General features: G+C 36.8%; 1 protein-coding gene across 50 annotated transcripts in view; it reads right to left on the reverse strand.

Annotated features, from left to right (window-relative positions):
• Window positions 1-22,458, reverse strand: part of LOC126920373 (uncharacterized) — a 55,569-nt gene that overhangs the window by 25,333 nt on the left and 7,778 nt on the right. The window lies entirely within an intron of this gene.

Raw genomic sequence — 22,458 nt, forward strand, 5'->3', positions numbered from 1 at the left:
CACCGTTTAAACAACGAACGTTCATAATTGCCCACTCTTTTTCTACTTTTCTTTATATTTGCAACTATTTATTTATTATTCGTTGATGCGATATCGTATTATTCGATAATGGATGCGGACTTTTATGTGTTTATCAGAAATTTAAAACATACAGCCTAATAAGTGAAGTCAGAGAGACACTCTAGAGTTTAAAAAGAGAAAACAAAGAATAAAAAAATTACGATTAGTCAAATTTGACAAATTTTCGAAATTTATTTCTTCAAAAATGAGACCGTCGATGCAAATTTATTATTCTCGATCTTTGATCGAGTATCCGAAGTATAATACCATGATATTTAGCGGATGAAGCGAATCTCTCCATAGATTCTATTTCTTTAGTTGTGTTCATACAAATATACATTTACATAAACATACGCAGTCTAGGAATAAAATCGAAATAAAAAATTCGGGGATAGTCAAGGTCTCAAAAAGGTGTTCTACCGGTTTCAAATTGGCTGTCGAGATAATTATTTGAGAGAGAAAGAGAGACAGAGTGACAGAGAGAGAGAGAGAGAGTAAATTTTGGGAAAAGATTGACAATCTGATGAAACACAGAATTCTAATGTAATGTAATGTAATGTAGTAAAAAAAATTTTATAAAGAAAATTTTAGGATATTCGATTGATGGTTGAATATAATTTCACGATGGTAAGAATATCGATTTTTAATCGACGATTTCGATGCACAGGAGGAAAGTAAAAGCGGTGAAAGCTTGTAAATAACAGTCATTCTAATAGATTCGATGCACAGTGCCATGGAAGTTTGGCTACGAGTGAAACTTTGGAAAAAGAAAGAACGTGTTAAAAACTAGTCTGCGCACGCATAAATTACACGTGCCACAAAAGACAGAGCAACATTCTATGCGCTTGTCGATGCATGTATTGTGCAACGATGCTCTCTAGGATTTCCTAAATGTCAGAGGTTTACTTTACAGCGCATCGATCCGATCTTCCTCAAAATAGCCGACTGATTTTATATTTTCTACTTGAAATTTATTTCGTCTATAATACATTCTGCGGTATTATTAATTCAACGAGAGTATTACATTTTGCAATTTGGATATATCTGTCGTCTCCAAATTATTTGTATTAAAGTGAAATTAAATCTTTGATTTCCTTCAAATATTTTACGATATCCACTGTTGGATCGTTTCTAATTTTAAATTATAAGTTCCCTCGAACTATAGGTATATTTATGTCCAAGACACTGATACCACGTTGCTGAAATTTAATTTTCAGTTAAATCAATTTTCTTCATGAATTCCAGTTAATTATAGCCTTGCAAATTATGTTTCACCATTTTGATTTTATTTCTGTTAAAGCGTGTATGTCGATGTCCTTAAATAAAATAAGACGTCTACTGTTGGATTGTCTTCAATTTCAGCCAATGATTATCCTTTGACTCTAGTTTCATTTTCAACTGGCAAACCGGAATTGTTAAAAAAAAAAAAAAAAAACGAAATTTAATTTCTAGACACGCTCAGATTTCAGAATAATTTTTACAATGGATTCTTAAACGAAAGAATCTATATCTGATACACAGACACTTTCGTAACATTAATCTACAAAGAACAGCGATCTTAAAATTATTCAATTTTGCCCTCTGACATTTCTTCCACTTCCTACATCTAAAAACCACTTCTCTTTCTCTCTCTCTCTCTCTCACTCTCTTTTTCTCTCTCACGCATACACGTGACTCTCTCACAAAGAAATACAACATTTCTCAAAAGTTTCATAATAAACGTAAGAAAATTTGGAATTAGCCTAAGTAAATGTTGTTTTCTAATGAATGCACCGGCTGTGCTCGCAGTCAGCCGTTCCGAATGACCTTTCTACCGCACGAAGCCGGTCGACAGCCTGGATGATGATGATGATGATGATGATGATAGTGTTGGACTCTGCAAGGCGCATCCTCGCCACTCGACAACCTATACTCTTGCTTCTACAAAGAAGGAAGGGGTCTTGTGTTACCCAAGATACTTTACTTTCTACATTCCTCGCGAGACAATACGTACACCCACGCAACGTGCTCGTGTACCTGTCTCTGTGCAATGGAATTGCTCTCTGACCGAGATCGCGGTTCATTTTCTGGGGAACTTTAATCTACCAGATGTTTGGTACCGTTTAGCAATTTCAGAATTAATATCGTGCTCGTGATTCAAGCAGCATTATTGTTGCTTAGGGCTGTCATCGTAGAAAATAGGACCTAATTTTGGTTAAAATTTCAAGTAGAAATTTTGGTTTTAATCGATGCCTAGAATCTGCCACGTATGAAATTATAGAAAATGAAGAAAAGCACAGAATCGAAGCTCCAACTAAGTACTCTGATGCAATTATTTTTCGTTCTTTCGATACAAATATGTTTCTCGTAAAACGCAGTTGGATACGTTCGATGTAATAATACTCCAATAATCTCCATCATCTGGCTTGCGAGAGGACGGATCAGTATAAGGTTTCGCCTCAGTGGCATAATCAAATCGTGCCTATAAACGAACAGCAGCGACATATTGTAGAAAAGTAGACAATTTTCCAACATATTGTTACGACGATACGAAGTTACCGTGCATTTTATCAACGTCCGCAAATATTTAAAAAGAGTGTCGCTGCCCAACCACCGACGAGTGTGGTTGCGGATTGTATTATCACCGTACTTGTGTTATACGCTGTTAAAGTAATACCGTGTAAATAAAAACAGGTCTCGGGGCGAATTTTCCCGGGGCAACGATATTATAATATCGTATATTTCTATCTTAAATTATAAATTACTATAGAGTAGTACAGGCTGTTAATTATCGAATGAGAATAAAATAAGTTCTTCTCCTTCGCAAAACATATTAAATCAGGTTATTCAAGCAATAATTTACTCCAATCTATAATTAATCTATATTATTTTTACAGCAAAGTAACGTGCTATTGAACTTTAATATTCCGGGTTAATATATATATATATATATATTTGTATATATATGTATATTTGTATATGTATATTCTTATAAAATGACACATATCGTAGCATGGTCAAGTCTAACAGTCAACAGATAGATGCAAGGACTCGAAGTTCCGGTTTTATGAGTCGAGTTAACAACGTTGAACTATCGATAACGATAAACTTGATTTCAGCCTTGAATATTTTATCATTAAAACGTAAATCGTTAATATGATATAGCATAAACAAAAAACCAATTCTGTTTTGTACCAATAATTTTAATTAAGTCATTTTTTAAAGCTTCTACATTACTAATATTATACATCGTTATTTTATGTATCTTAATAAAAATTACTCGCTAAAAAGTATTCTTTTATGAACGAAAGAAATTTTAAAAAGAACGATTGCTTCGTTTTAGAAGCTGAGAAAATTCCGTGCGTGTGCTGCAGGCGTGAATTGTGGTTGACCGAAAGTGAGTGACACAAATAGAGGTGAGTCTCAGAGTGATCGATGCGTGATGAATCGAAATTAAGAAATATTTATCTATTCTATTACCTTGGATTCAATTTCGACGAGTACCGAGATTATAAATCATTCACACAAAGGCTGTTAAAAATATCTATGCGTAGTAAATGGCAAATGATAATTTTGCAACAATAAATTTCAATAGCCCTTATCTGATATTGCAACAAATATCAAATTTGCATCGGTTTCGATAGCTACTTAATTTTTCGTATATTCTAAAACAGAAAATTTCTACGCATTAACATATAGGATCACTCTATGATGTTGATATATAAGTTTAAATCAATAATTTAATAAGACGCAAAAGCAACCTGTTTAACTAACTCGATACACGTTCGACAAATCCAATAGCAAACAAAGAGTAAAAGTAGCTCGAATTATCATGGCATTCGATCGAGTCTACTAACAGAATTGCAATCTCCCGTTCGAATTAGCATACGACAACATCGAACTAGAAATAATCCGAATTTACGAGGTCACTTTTGCTCGTAATTACGTATCTATAAACCAATATCAACAAGGTAAACTTCATGGATGAACGATTAATTTACATCGAGCGACATTCTTTTCTCTCTCGTCGAGACTATCGCGTTTACTTGTCAGTCGGTTCGAATCTTGTCTTCGATAGTTTTCGAATGTTTTCGAAAACGTCTAATGACCCACGTATCATATATAGCCATAAAAACGTCTTTGTATCGACATGTTATAAATAGATAGATAAGCGTGAAATGAAAATTATAACTTGTAAATAGACATTATTGAAAATTATATAAAATATTATATTTTTAGAATTTATAAAATACTATTGATGAGAATATCGTTATTGTAAAATATTTCTAGAAAATGGGTAAGACTTTAGAATTAGGGAAGTTGTGCTATAATGTATGATTTATATCGTTATATTCTGTTTACTTTATTACATTCCGCCGTTGGATAGGAGAATTCAAATTGAGTTCATACGATGAAAGTTTTGCTTGTGGAAAGTATCGTGGGTCACCGATGGCACACGGAACGCAGCATTCAATGGCAGGCGATGTCCAGGTGAAATTTCTTTTAAATTGCAGAATAAATTTACAATGAAGCGTTAATGAACTGCAGCGTGGATAACTTGGTTAGTAAAAGCAGAAAGGAAATTTCCTGACAAATAAGGTCAAAATTTACGTGATGTTAGTTGATCATGAAATACAATATTTCCGATTGTTCGTTCAGGTCGAATTAAGCAACTTCCGCTCACTCGATTGTTCGGAGGAAAGAGTAAAACAAACAAAATGTATGTGAAGAGCACTCTGGTTATATGTTCTTTGTCCATACAAATATTTGTATACATACTTGTATTTGCAACGCCTATTAAAAAAAGAAAAATATGAAAAGTAAAACCAATTTTGTAAAAAATAAGAGAATAAATATGTCTTGGAGTTGGAAAAATGGAAGCTTCCTTGTCGTGTTAAACAACGTTGACAATCTATTGTCGCGGTCTGTAATGAACTCGTCATTGAAATCACTGGTTACTCGTCCACCATGCGTTGAAGTCTCCGAAGAACGTTGACGCGCGAATACCATCGATCCGACAAAGAACAATGATACATTACGTTACCGCGGTAGGAAGTGATCGAGGCTCCGTTTCATACGCCTACTCTAAAATACTCTGGCAGTTTATGAAATTATACGTTAAAATTCCTTCGTTTAATTGCACGTTAAAACGGTTAACTTTTTCTCAAGCGTTACGCTCTAATTTTAATAAGAAGGGTAATTTTATATATTGAAACGGAATAGACGAGAATAGAATTTCCTGCATCTTCGTTATTTACATCCGTACGGTGGTAGAAATCACATTGAATCATTGTTACGCATGATCGCCCTGAATTTTTACATATCTACGTCGGTGTCTACCTACATGCCACGCATGAACAATATACGCTGCTCATAAGCATGGACGTGCGTAGCCTTTCGAGCGTATAAATAAAACACCGGCATGTTGGTCGTTTTGCGATGGAATAAAAAAGAAAGAAAGAAGAAAAAAGGTATTCGCATTCCGGCCGGTTATGCACACGCGTCTAGAGTAGAACTATATTTGCCAAGGGAAAAGTTCCGAACAACCTGTGCCGATATGGCGCTTGGTAACAGAACTTGTTCTTTATTATTGTCGGCTATCGCAAATGGCAGAGTTGTTAAATATCTTTGCCGGGACAATTATGTAACTCTGTTCATCTAGAATCCTGGAAATAGCGAATCAACGCTGAAGTAAATCACTGAACCTGGTTATTTACCGTAGCAACTGGTCGTTTCTCAATTAAGGACACCAGCTATCAAATTGAGATTTAATATACAAATGAACGTTTCCAAATATGTTATTAATAATATTGTCGTTATTACTGTTTAACAATTCTAGCGACGAATTCCCTCGATCTATCGATTACGTAACGCTAAACGAAGCTATTATGCCAAATCAAACTTTTTTTGTAAAATATAGAAATTTGTAAACTTCGTATCTTCGTCAAAAGTTGAATCACGGCTTTATTTTCCCTTACCTTGGCTGTTATGTTGGTATCGCGATCTCGAGCGAATAGAAATGTTTGAATTTAACATAGAGCGGTATGCAGAGGCGAAGGGATCTCATTTGCAGTGTCGTTTTCGTTTTCAAAATAGCAGTTTCCCTTTCAAATTACGTTTCTAATTGCAACACTGTTCGCGTTACTTTCGAAGCGATGTGCGTGGCTAAGTGTAATGAAGGTTGAATTCTTTGATGGAATCAGCCTCGCTGCTTCACTGAAATCAATAATTATGCGCATACTCATTATTTCGTTAGGTTCTGTTAGGTTCGTTGCACACGCACACCGATGTCACGATATCAAAATGACGCTAATTTGCGGCCAATTTTTCGCCATTAAAGTTCTTCGATCGTTTTGGGCTCGGTACTCGAACCCTATCTCCGATTTTTCTTTTAAACAAGTTCTTATTTTGTTTTTAACAAAATTCTTTTCCTCTTCGGGCAGACGATCTTTTCGCTGATGGAAGTGGCATTCGTAGATCCATCCTGCCAATATTTTAAACGTTCAAACCTTTCGAAACGAACAGCGAAAAGTATCGAGACACATGTACGAAGATAAACATTCTTCTTCGCTAATCAGAAATGCCAATCGTCGAGGAAACACAGAGCGATAAAAATAGGCACGAACAGCTTAAGGTATTTCAGTAGCCGTGCATAATTTGTAATACCGTGAGCAAATTAAAAAATACATATCTTAATTATCTTGAATGTATTAGCAGTGGGAAAGATTCTTCCGATAAATGTAATGCCTTCGATTTAAATTTTCAAAGAACATTTTGTCGATTTAATATCCGATATCTTCGTATTAATCATAATGAAGTGAGACGATTAATTTAAAGTCATGAAAGATCTTCAAGAATATCTCGATTAATTGTACTTGTTTAGTAGGAAATAGCAGTCTATAAGCAAAATTATTTTCAAACTGCTCACTTACCAGCTTCCATGTGTTTTTAACTGGTGTAATAGATTATTGCAAGGATTCTTTGTAATGGGTTTTTAGTTAAAAATTAACGACTCTCGAAAGGTGTTCGTAAAATACACAGGAAGTCAACGAGTTGCGATAGTCTATAATTTTAATTGAATCGTCGGTATTGTACATGGAAAGCGAGTTTAGTTAACCAATTCCTTTCTCCTTGGAAAGAATTATGAGCTGTGGCGTGTCGGAACGCATGCATATCGACCGTACTTTGACCATATTGTCAATGTTTAGTAAAAGTTTGCAGATTTTTAGTTTAGTTGAGTTTTGACTTTTAACTGCCCAATTTCTCATTTTCTTAATTCCAAAATTTTTAATTCTCCAGTTTCTAAATGTTTAAATGCATGAATTTGCGTAATACTTCCGAACCTCTAAATTATTGACTTATCGAATCTTTAAATTTTGGAATTTTTCGATTCCCGAATTTCTAAATGTTTAATCGCCTGCGTTTGTTAATTTTCTTGTTCTAAATTTCTACGACAAAATTACAAATACTTACACAATAGGAAACTCATACTGAAATTCGTTATAGGATGCGCCATCCTTAATTCTAAATTAATTCATTAAAACGCGTAAAAGCCTACCTTCTAATCGCGAATAAAGAATAAGGAACCGTTTTTAACATTCCTCAAACTCGTCGGTCGAATCGAGAATAAAGATTAATTGTAAAATAATTCTTTCCCTGCCTGAAAGTAAATCACCGTTCCGACGATTCCAAGTGGCTACCTACGTTTCCCTCGTGCTTAAACAAAATTCATAACGGACGATCTTTTTCACAGAGGATGTTTTGCGTTTGCTGTTAAATATATTTTCACAGTTTGCCGCTGCAATAAAGAGGCAGCATGCGAAGAAATTATACTTAAATGGGCAATTAGTTACGTCGATCAGAGATATCCTCTGTTCAACGATTCGAAAAAAAACACGTTGTGTCTATTTCAAGAAATTTTTTATTTTCTAATGCTATTTGTATGTAATTCGTTCGTTCCTTGAAACCGTTGGTTACGCGCCAATTAATTATCAGGATACAATTCATCCTTTTTATTGGAAATTCCAATCTAGCCAGCTATTTTCCTTGCTATGATTCTGCCAGTCGTATGTACTCGCATGACGGAAGGAATAAGAATTGTTGTTTCATGAAGAAATCCCAATGACTAATATCTATCTTGGTGAGTCTGATTCTTCGTAATCACTCGGAAATTTATATATCCGGAGAATCTTCGTTCAAAGGATACCTTTAAAGTAGGAAATTACCGAGGAGATCGATATCCACACGAAGTTACTTAGAAGTTACCAAAGTCCCACGAAAAGTACATTTCCAACTTGATTCGCGTTCGCTTTAACCGATCGTTTCTTTCTTTCAAGAATATACGCTTTATCGAATATTCCCACACGGAAAGCGTAAACAGCTGGGGATGCGATTGGCGGATAGAATTGGAGCGGTTCGGTAGTCTCGAGCCAAGGGAGATATTCGAAAGAACATCCGATCTGTAGACAGAAACCGAGCAAGCTGGACCAAGCTGGATCAGTTTGATTAGAAAGTGGGACAGGTAGACTCGCAGTGCCGGTAGCTCGTTGTACAGCCTCCAGGGGCCTTGCCAACCTACACACGTCAAAGATCTCCCTTGCATGCTTCAGGAACACGCGTGGGTACCCGTTTGTATGCGTTCGTGTTCGTCCATAACATGGCGGTGCGTAATATGCGGAGTAAATATGCAAGCTTCATGTACCAGGTGTGGTTTTTCAAACATATAATACCACTTGCTTCCGATCTTTTTGTCATTAAGATGGGTACGTTTTTCTTAAGATGTCTTTGGGCTGTTTGATGAGTAGGTAGAGATAGAGACGTTTCTAGGGTGATCGTTCTTCTTTAAACAGTTTCAAAGGTAGATTTAATCTTATACAATGTCATATAAACGTACTAGTTGTTTGGAAGTTTGTCTTGTTATTAATGCATGTAGGTTTCGAGCACTTTAGATTTCTATTCGTTCTCTTTTTACATTTCTTTTATACTCTTCCTTTGTGTAATACTTTTAGAAGTACATTGATCTTTAGGTTCTGCAATATGCATCAGGGATGTACAGAAATCGTACATCGGAGTGTCCCAAGAGGTATACTGTATCTAGAATCTAAGAACCATTTGTCGTCGAACAGTATGATACAGCGGATATGTAAATATTCCTGCGTGTGTTTGAGCGTGGGTGGAACATACTGCGGCTAGAATTTAAACTCTATTTGTCACCGAATCATACACTATATGCACTATGTAGTGATGAAACTGCTACTTGCTATAGTTCCTCTAGAAATACATCTAAAGTCTAGAATTTTGTAACCTATTCGATGCTAAAACATCAGATGCACCGCATACATAAAAGGTAGATAAATGTAAACCTTTCTCGTTGTTATAAGAAGATACGTCAAAATTTATTGTTAATCAAATTTCAGACTTGAAGATCACATTATCCGTGGTCTGTGATAATAAAAATTATTACTCGTAGAATTATTATTTAATAGGAATTACGAAAAATGGTTTCTTTCGTGTACAACATTTATATCAGTTTAAACGTATCCATTTTCTCATTGAAATTTGATTGATAGCTCAACTAGAAAACAACTCAACAGATACGAATCAATGAAGGATTCGACCTCACCTTTCTATAGTCTTTCGCCCATCTATCGCCTGTCAGTTTTCGAATATCAAACTCATTCGCGCAAACGTATCGACCAAATTTCGTAATAATACGACTTTCACCGTTGATCGAAAAAAAATACTGCGTTTTCCGCGTGTGTGGGAATAATAATTAGATCGATATCAAATACGCGAGCATATTGCATAAAAAACTATGCAGCGCAATCGACTTTGGGTCCTTAGATTCGCTACACGCGGCTACAAACTTTCGTAATAAATAATTCAACGAGAAATCACAACTGTACGTCGCAACATTGCGATAAGCTATGCAATTCCAAGTTCGATTCCCTTCTCTTCTAGAAATATACTTACATTGCCGCTTATAAATATGAGGACACTTTTATTCATCTTTAATATAATACAGGAATATTATTAAAACGCGTAAAATAGTAGTCGAAAGTGGCATCTTAGTTTCGATGGTAAAGTTTCTTAGAAGCTGTATGAATAGTTTGAACAACGAAAAACATTCTATTGAAAGTTCGGAGATAATATTGGCGAAATCGATCACGCAACGAGTATGAAATTATTCGACTTGTGAAAGTCCAAATGCTCGGCCATGGCTACTCCATTCAAACAGGCCACCAAAACCTGTTCAAAGAAGTCATAAATTCTTTCGATTTATGTCCCATATTTTCTATCCTTTCTTTCTCCATAATAATTGGCCAGTCACAAATTACAGACTATACTAACTAATATTAGCAATAATAATTCACCGACGATAAGTTGTAGATTACAAACTTCCGTCATGCAAACAGCTTCTACAATTTTAAGTTAAATAGAACGATCGCTCGACTTGTAACTCGTAATTTGCGAATCTCGTGAAATTTTACTCGCTTTATTCCCAAACTTCTTGCTTTCGTGTAAGAAAATTTATTAGCATCGATAACTCGTAATATTTCATTGGCCGATGATACCAGTTCAGAATCCCAGAGGATTGTTATCGTTCGAATTATTATCGGGCCAAAATATTAGGTTACCTGAAAAGTTTCTTTCGTTTTATAAGGAAATAATACACGCACAATGTCTTTTCTTTTATATTAGTTTATTGAATTATGCACGAACGTAATAATAGAAATAGAACGAAATGGATCATACCTAATCTAATAAAATAATATAAAACAGAAATTGTCGTTCATCTATTATCACCTTATGAAACGAAAGAAACTTTTCGGACAACCTAATAAAGCTTCTGAACGTAAAGTGAACGCTCTGGTCGCGCGAAACAGCCGAGAATTTCTCTTCCGAGGTCTGAACAGTAGTTTAGCCGCGATTCCGATAAAACTTGACTAATGGCCAGGCGCGCATACGTTCTCGTATGTGCATTCTGCATTCTGCAGTTCGACCGGCTACGACTCCAACTGGCTGACGGACGTGGAATTTAATTTAATAGCCATAAACGGTCGCGAAAGACACCGACGGTTTGCCTCGAAATGAAAGTGCACACTGACTAAAGCAGAGAGAGAGAGGAAAAGACAAAACGACCTTGCTACATGCTGGACGAGTCTAGCGCGCGAATGTTAGATAGGCGGGGCTCTTGATGATCGTTTTCGATTTCATTCAGGATGAAGGTGTAATGCCGCCTTGGCTTATTAATCGAACAGAGTCCTATCACATTATCGGAGTTTCGAAAAAATTCTCACGAGAAAGGTTTATCAATATTCATAAATATCGGAACAGCTGTTAGTCAGAATTTTATATCCGTGTCAGGCTTATTACCCAAGAATGTGACAAAAATTTATTGAAACTACCTATTTAGTAAAACTTAATAATAATACGTTTATATCTTTTTAAAAATTTCATTCTTTTTAAGACTTACAAAAATATCACCGTTGTTTCTCAACATTCGGTTATATATTTATATCTTACCAATGTTCTATGAAACGTAACTCGTAATTGGAAATTCAGAATCGTATTAAGTACTTACCTGTAGAAATTCGAATAGTGAAAGCATCAGACTTCTTATTTAAAATGCATAGGAGCTGTTAAGCATAGCTCTATACGTTCTATCGATTGTAAATGTGTTTGAATAATGAGAATAACTACGCGGGAACATACGATAAATTTTTCAGCTTATAATTTTTATTTTCAGATAATTCTAAACTCGCGAAGAGATATCGTCGACTGTGACATCAAGCTGATAAATATTCGGCATAATTAAACGTAGTCTTCCTGTTCAATTACGCTTCGTTAAAGTTCTGCCGACTCGTTAAGTCTCCTTAAATTACGTCTGCCATTTAAAATCGTCATTTCGTTATTCTATATATGAATCCGTCAAAAATTTCGAATTTCATTTCACATATAAATTCCATAAAAATGTCAAAACGAGAAACATCGAAAAGAAATAGCAGAAATGTTTTGAAAGTGATCGTCGTTGCGATCCAAGCGGTAAATCCATTGAAACGAACGATGCAGGTTATAACTGTTAATCCTAACGTTTCTCCGCTTCTTTTATGCAAAAGACAATTTTTAATTACGCCGAGAAGTCCACATTTTAAGTGCAACGGAGAATCTCTCTTTATTCGGTACTCGTCTCATTCTCATCGCTCGCAAAATGAGAAAAGCCAGCGACTCGTAAAGACTCTTTCGCGTTTCTACTCTTTCGTTCCCACGTTACACGCTCCGATCGTTTAAAAAAAAAAAAAAAAGAAAACGGTTTTTACATCGTCTTCGACGTGACGGTTTTAAAAATGAAAACGTAACGAAACTCTTTTGAACTGCTTAATAGCATTACGTTAAAAAAAAAGGAACAATTTTCATACCGGCGTTTTTTACGAGTATTACACGCTTCAAGCGCTTTAAAAACATTTTTACATAATCTTCGTCGCGACGCTGTCAAGTTGACAGCGACTTTGTACAAGCCTCTCTGGAACCTTCTACGTATCCATCGCGCTAAAAAAGATCGCTTTTAATAATAACGTTTCCATTGTATTTTCTGCGATCTCGTTGTAAATCTACTATATTCAAGCGTACATACATACTCTACATATACACACGCGCCGAAAGAAAACACGTGCGTTGCCTTCTTCTTTCGAGTTGTCGCGTTATAAAATTTTCCAGAATCTCTCGTATACCATCGGTTCGAAAAACCAATTTGAATAACGACGTTTCCACCATGTTTTTCCATCGTAAATCTGTATCTGTTGGTGCATCAACGTCGATATTAAGAGATCAACGTTCCTCGAGGTATACCGCAAGCGAACGACACACAATTTACATGAGGGTTCTTTTTGCTCAGGAACGTATCATCGGGACTGGAACACCCATGGTAGCCTTGAAAATTGCCATTTCACGGTCGAGGTAACACGAGACAAACGGTCGATTCCTAATCGAGGAATTATCTTTCTTGCGGCCTGTTGCCCCGGCGATGATTGAACGCGAGCACCGTTCGTCACACCGCTACACGATTCGACGTACTTTCCAGAAAACGCTTCCGCGTTCGTTCATAGCCGTCGATGCAACATTCTTGCGTCGTTGGATAGTGCACGCGCGAAATATGCACGGAAAAATGTCGTGCAAATGCCACTGAAAGGTCGTTCATGCGTGAGAAAGAGAGAGTCGGTTGAAAAAAGCATATTCTATCTAAAGGAATAAACGTTATTTGTTAGAGAAGAATGGAAGTAAATGTTGCGGTTAAATTGATTTTTCTTTTTATTCATAATATTCGTTCGTGATAAATTTCAAAATTCCATATGAGACTCGACGATCGTTCTTCTATTACGTATAATGCTGTTTTGCGTTTGATCCATCAGAAATAATCAATCCAGAAATAACCCGCATTCTTTTATCTAATCATCTTTCCAGCTCTTTGTGTAGCATGACGACGCGTGAAATATCCTGCACCTTTCTTATTGTTAGCCACGCTTCTGTTCCGGCAGAGCAAGCAGTTCGCTTCGTTCTTCAGAAACGAAGGACTAATAATTTACCGTTAAGTTATGAACGATAGAAGTTCGTTGACGTATGAGAAACGGCTCGTAACCTGCTGCCTCGCGATCAATCCGAACGAACGTACTTTGCCATTTTCAATTAACTTCTTCTCCCGCGCCGCGGTTCATCGTTTCATTCGTTTTCATCGCACGAATGCCAGGGTTATGTAACCGGTGTACCACATACAATCGCGGCATCTCAGCGATAATACGGACAGTTACCATGCCAATACCGTAGAAATTAGCGCGAAACTTAACAAAGATCTCGATGCCAGGGATACTTAGTACTTTGAAAGGCACATATTATAGGGAAAGCGATAGGAGAGACATAGAGATTATTCTGATCTTATTTAAGGTTAGACATATCAGGCTGGGTTTTGAGTAAAAAGCTGAAAGATAGGGTTCTTTAATGAGTTTTTTTTTTTTGACAGTATCGATTAAATATTAACCATTTCTAGCGGTCTTTTCAAAACAAACAGACATTGATACTTTAAAGCGGCGCGTGACTCACCGATGGACCACAATCTGCGTATCTATCTGGTGGTGTGGGTCGATTCTTATCATCTTTCGATATATGGAAGGAAACTTCTAATAAATAAACTATATCTTTCTACGGTCATTTAAGAAAAAGGCACTCGTTTCGTCTGTCAATATTTAATTTCTCCAAATAACTCCAAAGTAGGGTCCTGCCAGAAATTAAGACGTCGTCACGATAGAAGAAACACGTGACACCATAAGCAAGCTGCGATGGCGAGCACATGGCAACAACGAGAAGTAGGGTACGTATTAGGGCGATTCCGAAAGTATGTAACCGATATATTTTGGGATTCTGGTATTAGGTATAAAATTTATGGTTCTTGGAACTGACCTTTCTCTCTGCTAGACCAAAGTCGGCCATCGATGAACACAGAGGGGTATTTTAAAAACGAACGTGACTAATTCAATGGCTTGGCCAACATGCGGACAATAAAACGGAACAGCTACAAAATGTCAAGCGAATTCCAGTTTACGATGGATTAAAACTGTCTGAACTATCTAATTTTGTACTTACAGAATGTCGATAGGTAAACGGTTAAGGTTCGTTGATCAATAAACGTGATATACATTTGGGAATTGTATGTTCATAAGGAAGTAGGTACAATAGGAAGAAATTATTTAGTTAATGATTTATCGGTTGTAGAAATTAAAAAATTGTAGCTGTCGAGCTATCTTTCTCTCGTAATTTATTGTTTATTATCTGTCGGAAATTCTAGTGTTCTAAGACAAAATGTTCTAGGGATTTCAACTCTCTTTACGAGCTTCCTTATTGAGTGTATCCTGGTTTTGTTGTATCAATTACGTCTGTACAAATATTTAACGAGCTTCCACAAATGTCGTCCGAAAGAAAGATTGCGTTACACGTTCGATTAAACAAGCTTATTATCGATTTGCGAATGAATGAAACGTTCATTGCCATTGCAGTATATTTATCTTCTAGGTAATTATATTCCCATTTTATAATTTATTAGATATTCTTCGCAGGCTCGGTCGAAGCTATTCCATCAACATGTTTGATTCATGTGTAACAGTACTTCGTCACATTTTCCGCGTGCGGTTGGTAAGAACCGTGAACTGTTAAGTGCCTTTTACTTAATGACCTTGAATCGACTCTTCATTAACCAGAGGGTAGAAAAATATGGTATTTCGTTGAGGAAGGTGAAAGCGGCCTTGAAATCGCCGCTACGCCTTCATTCACTAATGAAATCTGTTTCTATGTAATGAAATCCGTTTCTAAGTAGTGGAATTTTCTTCAAACCTGTACTTGTACGTAAATTCTTTGTAATTACGCTGTCCAAGTCTTATTACTCTGATAGAAAGAAGACTAAAAAGAAAACATCCCACTGACCTCACTACAGAAATAAAATAGTCAAACACGAAGATGGTATCCCGCTGGGGGTAGCCATCCACGTGTTATTTAACAATTAAGTTGGGAAAATTTACCAAATGTCCAGCTGGACAAATTCTAAAGTACAAATTAAATAATGATAATAAAAAATTGTCTTATTAGAAGAAAGTTTATTGATTTGATAAAGAAAATTGTTTCTGGCAGAGAAAACCAAATCATATCGTAACTGATATAAATGAATTCGTAATTGATATCGTCGTAACTATAATCGTCAGAAAATTTCCCAATTAATATTTTCGCGATATCATCTCAAACAATTTCTATACAGAATAATTCATTTCCACCAAATACGAGAGCAATATAAAACACAAAATACGCGAATTTATCTAATAAACTATTACGAAACACAGTTAGCTCATAAATAAATGGAACGAAATTAAAACGCGCGTGCACGCGAGAAACAATTCCCTGTTATCTACTCAATATTCATGACCATCTCGATTACGAATGGTAGCGACCATAAGCCCAATGAATCGAGCATGGTTTTTCCATAGAATTTCAACCATCGAGAATAATAGGCGAATGTTCCAACGTACCGCATAAATTTGTTTTTCACGTTCGATTCGTTTGTGTTTAACGAACAGAAGAGGATTTTGTATTTAAATGTGTACGAGTCGTTGGGAATCGTTAGCATTGTTAATATTAAACGCCATCTCACACACAGTGTGCTCTCTAATTAGTAATCACCGGTGTTAATTAATCGTCGTGCCCGCACAAGGCGACCTAGCTTCATGAATAACGAAGGCTTCCTCGAGTTCGATAGCTAACTTTTGCTCGCCAATACGAAACTATACCTGATGCTGGTTGCGACCAAGTTTCCAGCAACATTATAGATAAATCAAAACTGGAACCTTTCGCATGATTCAGATAATATTATTATATATTATTTTACGCTTCGAACGAAACGTATTGGAATATCGCAGATGGTGTGCAGAGTTTACACACGCGCTACCCACGACTGGATTCCATATGTCCACATTGGATTCATGGCTGATTCACGTGGAAACAATTTGTCTTTCTATCGGCTATTCGCATCTGAGATCCAGCTTCGTTCTTTTCCTCTCTCGACGAATGAATTTTCCATTATAACTGCGTGTCGAGATTCTTGGCACCGTTCCATCGGAGTGCACTGCCTTGATTTACAATAATTATTCTCGTACATAACAGTAACATTATCTAATCTTTGTGATCTGGTACAATTTTCCTGAGATTATCCTAGGAATTCGAAGGACGTTCACATTCGAGAATAGCATTGTAATCCGCTGGTCGAGTATTTATTTATTTTTTGTGCTTTGACATTTTCATAGTCTTCATAGTTTGTTACTTTTTTTCTCCGTGTCTATTACTATTTTTATCGTTGAACTAATCATTTTTCCTTTCTTTCCTTCGTTGCTACAACTCACGTTACAAATTATTGCGGATAATGCGATACTTTATTCTCAATTTAATTTGAAAAAGATCCAAAATGCATACAGCTCTGCACGTAACCGCATCAATCGATGCAGTAACCTCGTTATATTATGTAGTCTATTATAAGAATCTGAAATGGCCATCGGGATCCGGTCTCAACATAAAACAATAGCTCTCACGAGTATTACGTTTGCACGTTAATAATACCGGCTCATCCAATTATTTCTTCTAGATCGAAGATCGTTAACCGTTTTGCACGTCCTTTTGTCGTAATAAAATAGCTCCTAACGATACGCGAGTGCAACACGTTCGTAGGAGACAGGGAGTCGCTCACGACGCCGAGAGTTTAGAAACCGTTCTATGGAGCCTCGAGGTTGCGCTTTCGGTTTCCGCTTCGAGCGGTTTCGCAATTTTCAAGGCCGTCCGTGAGCGTGCAATCCAGCACGGTTGTAGGCGTTATGCCGCTTGCATATTCTGTAAATCGCTCGGAGAACGTCGTCTCACAGGGTGTTTCTTAAGTGGATTACACTTGGAATTCGATTCGAGTTGCATCGGTCGCGTCTGGAATTAAATCTGCGACTCGAATCGCTGATTTCCGACTTCCTTAAGATTTGTTCTTTATTTTTTTTTTTTTTTTTTTTTTTTTTTAACCAGTTTCTACATTAGAATTCGATGATGAAACCTTCGGTAAAAGAAATTTCCATTTATTTAGTAAGATAACTACGCTATTTATGCGGCATATCTTTCATTTCTAATTACTAGACCGTAGATAATTATGCAAATTCGTATTTGTACGAATCGTTTGAAAAAAATGAAAATTATCTGGATAGAAAATTATCGTTTCTACCGAATATTACAAAAAAACATCGTAGCTTGGGTATTTTATATATTTTTACATCGTATCATGCGCATTTTCTATATATTTTCCAATTTCTCGTAGATGCATGAACATCCGTAGTTTGCCAATTACTACAAATCCAAATATAAGAAGAAAAATATTTTTTCCTCGATAGAAAGTAATTTAATGCAGTTCGGATTGGATCATTTATCATTACCTCCATATTCATCTAAGATCAGCAAAACCGCGCTACTATTATGGAAAGCGATCGTTCAGAATTTATGACTCGATGTCGAACAGGCTTTCGAATCGCCGCCCTTCTCCTTTTACTTCCATAAACTTTGTAGGGTATAACGGTGATCGAGAGAATTAATTTTGCGTCTTCTTCGGTACGACTAATTTTACTTCCGTTATCGTTAAGCTATCTCAATCCTTTCGTATTCGACGGAACAAGCAAACGTTGGTCTGGAACTGGTTCGTACGACTGTGTGGTCATACGATGGATATTGCGAAAGGAGAGATTGTGAAACGGAGTTGGAGGTGAAATTGCTATAGATTAGTGTAACATATTGTCCGAGTTTGGACACGATTATTTCAACGAATCGATCATCCTAACGCAGAGGTCGATACAAAATTCCGAATGCTAGTAATTTTGTTCTTTACTGTTCTCCGGATTCCCTCGCGATATTTAATAGCCATGAAATTAAGTATGAAGTATGATCTGAAGTATGGATCTAAAATTATACTACCGCCCAATAATTCCGTCTAACCAAAATCGCTCCCTAAAACGAAGAAAGAAACCTCATCCAAGAAGCCCTATGATCCCACAAAACCCAATCTTCCTATCGCATTCTCGAAAACCATACACTACCTCTAATATCCCTGCAAGAAGCTACCTAATCTTTTAACGTGCGCACAGCAACAGCGAACCATTCTTTGTACTAATAAACGATAGCGTTTCCGTATTTATAGAAACACATGCTTTCTTTCACTTCCTAGCCTGCGTTCTATTCGTATTATTTACTATTTCTATGTATTATTTAATCAAGAAATAATCCTGCTAAGAATAAAATTGTACATTTTCAACTGGTTGGCTCGAGAAAATTGCATGTACGTTAAGGGGTTAAAGCAGCACACGTACACCATCGGTGCATCGAACCCGACCGCTTTTATGGGAGAAGATCAACACCTTTTCGTCGAGCCGGGTCCACTTTTCTCACCATGGTTGCATATGGACACGCGATACCGGGCGGAACGCGAGAACAGGAACAGGAATACAGGATGGTATCATAGTGCTCGACTAGCTCGCTATGGCAACAGAGACAGGCATGGCGGATTTCTAGCAACAGGCAGGCGTGTGTACACGCGAACCGTGCGCGTTTCAGCGTACAGAGAATGGGACCCGGGCGACACTTTCACTTGCATGCTGCCAATGTCCGATCGACTGTAGGCATGCGGTCCAACAACCGAGCTGGCGTTACAGTTTCGTTCCACTGGTCAGAGAATTCAGTTCCCCACGACTGACAATACGATCTCAGTCGGTCGGACAATGGACCTCTTGTCCAGGTTGCTCGAGCCGTCGATCGAGAGAAAGAGGAGAGATCGCGTCAAGATTCGAGAGAGTAAAAAGTTCCAGACGCGAAAGATCACCTTCGACGATGGTTTCTATGAATTGGATCCGTCTCTAAGATGCGACGGTCTATGGACTTTGCGCGTCAGCTCCTTTAGAAGTGGCGAATCCTTGTACTCGATACGTTTAGGATGTTCGCTATTAGACTACGAGATATCTATGCGAACTTTTACAATTTTAATTTTGCAATATTAAACCGCGAATTCTTACGCCGATTCTATATATAAAATTTTATCTATTTGACGTTGAAGGAGAGTAGTAATCCGGGTAATCCCGCCAGGATGAATATCGGTCGGCTGTTGTAAAGAGTTGAAAGCAATGGAACGTTGGTTTTATCACTGGGAAAGCAGTTTGATTATCTGGCGTTCCTTAAGAGGGTAGAATAGGCTGGTTTGGTACCATAATCGAGGTCTCTTCTGTGATAACGTATTGTAAAGGAAAGAATGGCATTTCGAGGGAATTCCTGTGGGAATATGTGGAACGATCTTGAATGGCTGCACGAGAGGTGGTCGCGAAAGACGAGAGTAGGTTATACAATCGAAATAACTAGGCGCGTCGTGCACGTTTGTTGAACTTCCGTCATCAACGGTTGACCTGTTAGGGAAATAAGAACATGCGGGCAATTACAGTTACGCGAATTAAAAATAGAAAGATATTTTGAAAGTAGGAAGACAGCTGTGATGGATCGTCCGTATAATAAGTGACAAGAAAAATATATATAAATTATAACATCGTAACCGTTACGTAAATGAACGATAATAAATAACTATCATTTTGCCGATAAATTGACTAATTCTTTATATAAGACGATTATTATACCAACAACAGATTTAAATTTCGTTTTCTTAAGTTAATCCTCTTATGGGAATGATAAAAAATATAGTCGCAGTATTTTGCGTTAATTTGAAAATTGAAAGTTAAATAGATCACTTTCTACGGTACTAATTTTACAATCGCATAGCAACACCGTGATAAATAAATAAAATAAAATATGGAAAATATACATATCGCGATATAACGTTAAAGAGGTGGAATGGAATTAAAAAATGAAGCGATGATTTGACGTAACAGTCACAAAAAAATGATAATATCGCGTGTTAGACAAAACCAAAGTGACCCGTTTATTATTCTGCAACGCCTGCTGTTTGACGCTTCATAAATTTGGCGTTAACTAGCTTATTAATCATTTCCTAATAAACTTCTTTTACAACAATAATGAGTTGTATTATTTACTACGATCGGTGTTTACCCACAGAAAAATGATTTACACATGAAAACACAGAGTCACTGGATAGATAATAAGGCAACTAAAAATAGTACACCATTAAATTTCACGCCAATTATCCGCAGTGGTAAATTTCTTATACCTATCGATGCTTCGTAAAACGTATTATTTTACCTATCCGATATCTTTATTCTCTTTTATGAATAATACAGGAAATAGGTAATCGAAAGTAACTCTGCATGAAAGCAACTACGAAGTTCGATTGATTTTAATCATCCTGGGAACTGTATACGTAAAAGCGAAACTTTCTTCGTTAGAAAAAGAAACAGAAACAGTTTATGTGGTAAAAGGAAAATTCTGGATAATTTTCGCGTGCAAGAGGAAAAGCAGGAATTCGAATGCACTTTCGAGTTGTGGTTACCGTGCTCGTTCGCGATTGCCAGGAATTCGGAATGACTTATGCTCGGAGAAAGCTCGGCTCAACCTTTAATGGAATCTCGGCTGCATCATCAAGGACGGCTACATCGATGTAACCGCGACAATTCCACTATGGAAAGGTTAATTTAATTCATTCGATCAGCTTTATTCTCCTTCGTTTGGTAGAACATAGGTAAATTTTTCACAGAGTAGATATTTAAAATAGATAAGGTAGATATTTCACGACCAAATTTTTATACTTTCCTCGTATTTCATTAGCTTTTTCTTATGTGAAACGTTCGATCATGTACGGATACGAGAACAAGAAATCGTCGATTAATCAGAAAGAGTCGCGTATTATCGCGAGGAAAGCTGAACATCTTTCTCTACGTAGTTTCCATGACATCATCGAGGTCAATTTCTTCGTGTTGTTCGATCAAACGATTCGTACAATCCGGTTAGATACGATTAGTCGGACAATCAACGACATTCTTGATCGTTAGACAAGCAAACAGGTAAAATTAAGAGAGGAAGGAAATGAGAGAGTTGGAAGTCACTCGATGATTAGTATAATTAGAGACGAGAGTCGTAGTTGGCAGTATATTTATCAGATTCTAATTAATCAGAAGTAATTTACAGCGAAATTCAGTGATCATTTTTCCTTAGCGATTAAACGTTCATTACTTGTTAAGTATCTTTCATTGTTCAATTACTCTTAATGATAATTTCGTTACTTAAACCACGTAATTATGTTCTATGTTATCTCAGGGATCGTGCTTTTGTGTCGTGCTTCTTATTGATGGTTTCGTTGACTCTTGAAAATGTTGACAATTGTATGGTAATTATCTCGTCAAAGAGATTAATATTAGCGTAAAACGTGATTATTATTAAACGTTCGAATCGTATAGATCAATCGGTGATAATCAAACGATGAATTTAATGGCAAAATTTTATTACCACTGATGTTTTATATAATTATTCGTTTATTTCTCCATTTATTTTTACATCGTTCGATCTGAATGCGGAAAACACGATTCCTCGGAAGCGTTAACTCAACCGGAAGCTGAAACGCCGCCATTAACATTCCGATTTCGACTCGTGGCAAGTGTGAACGCGACTTGATCAACCTTTTTTTGCCCTAACGGTAACGTCAAGGACGTTTCCCTTTGTTTTTCTTCTTTCTTCTCGTCTTCTTCCTGACACCCCTCGCGTCGAGCAACGATTACCGTTTCCACGGAAACTGGAACGTCAGGGAACCAGATGGAAACGAGAGCTCCGCAACGCGTGCAGACAGGAAGATGTTGATGCAATCGTAATCAACCGACAACGCAACCTAACTGTCTCTTCGTCTAATGGAACCGTTCGAGGACA

This window comes from Bombus affinis, chromosome 9, assembly GCF_024516045.1.
Source record: "Bombus affinis isolate iyBomAffi1 chromosome 9, iyBomAffi1.2, whole genome shotgun sequence".
In the NCBI taxonomy this organism is placed as follows: Eukaryota; Metazoa; Arthropoda; class Insecta; order Hymenoptera; family Apidae; genus Bombus; species Bombus affinis.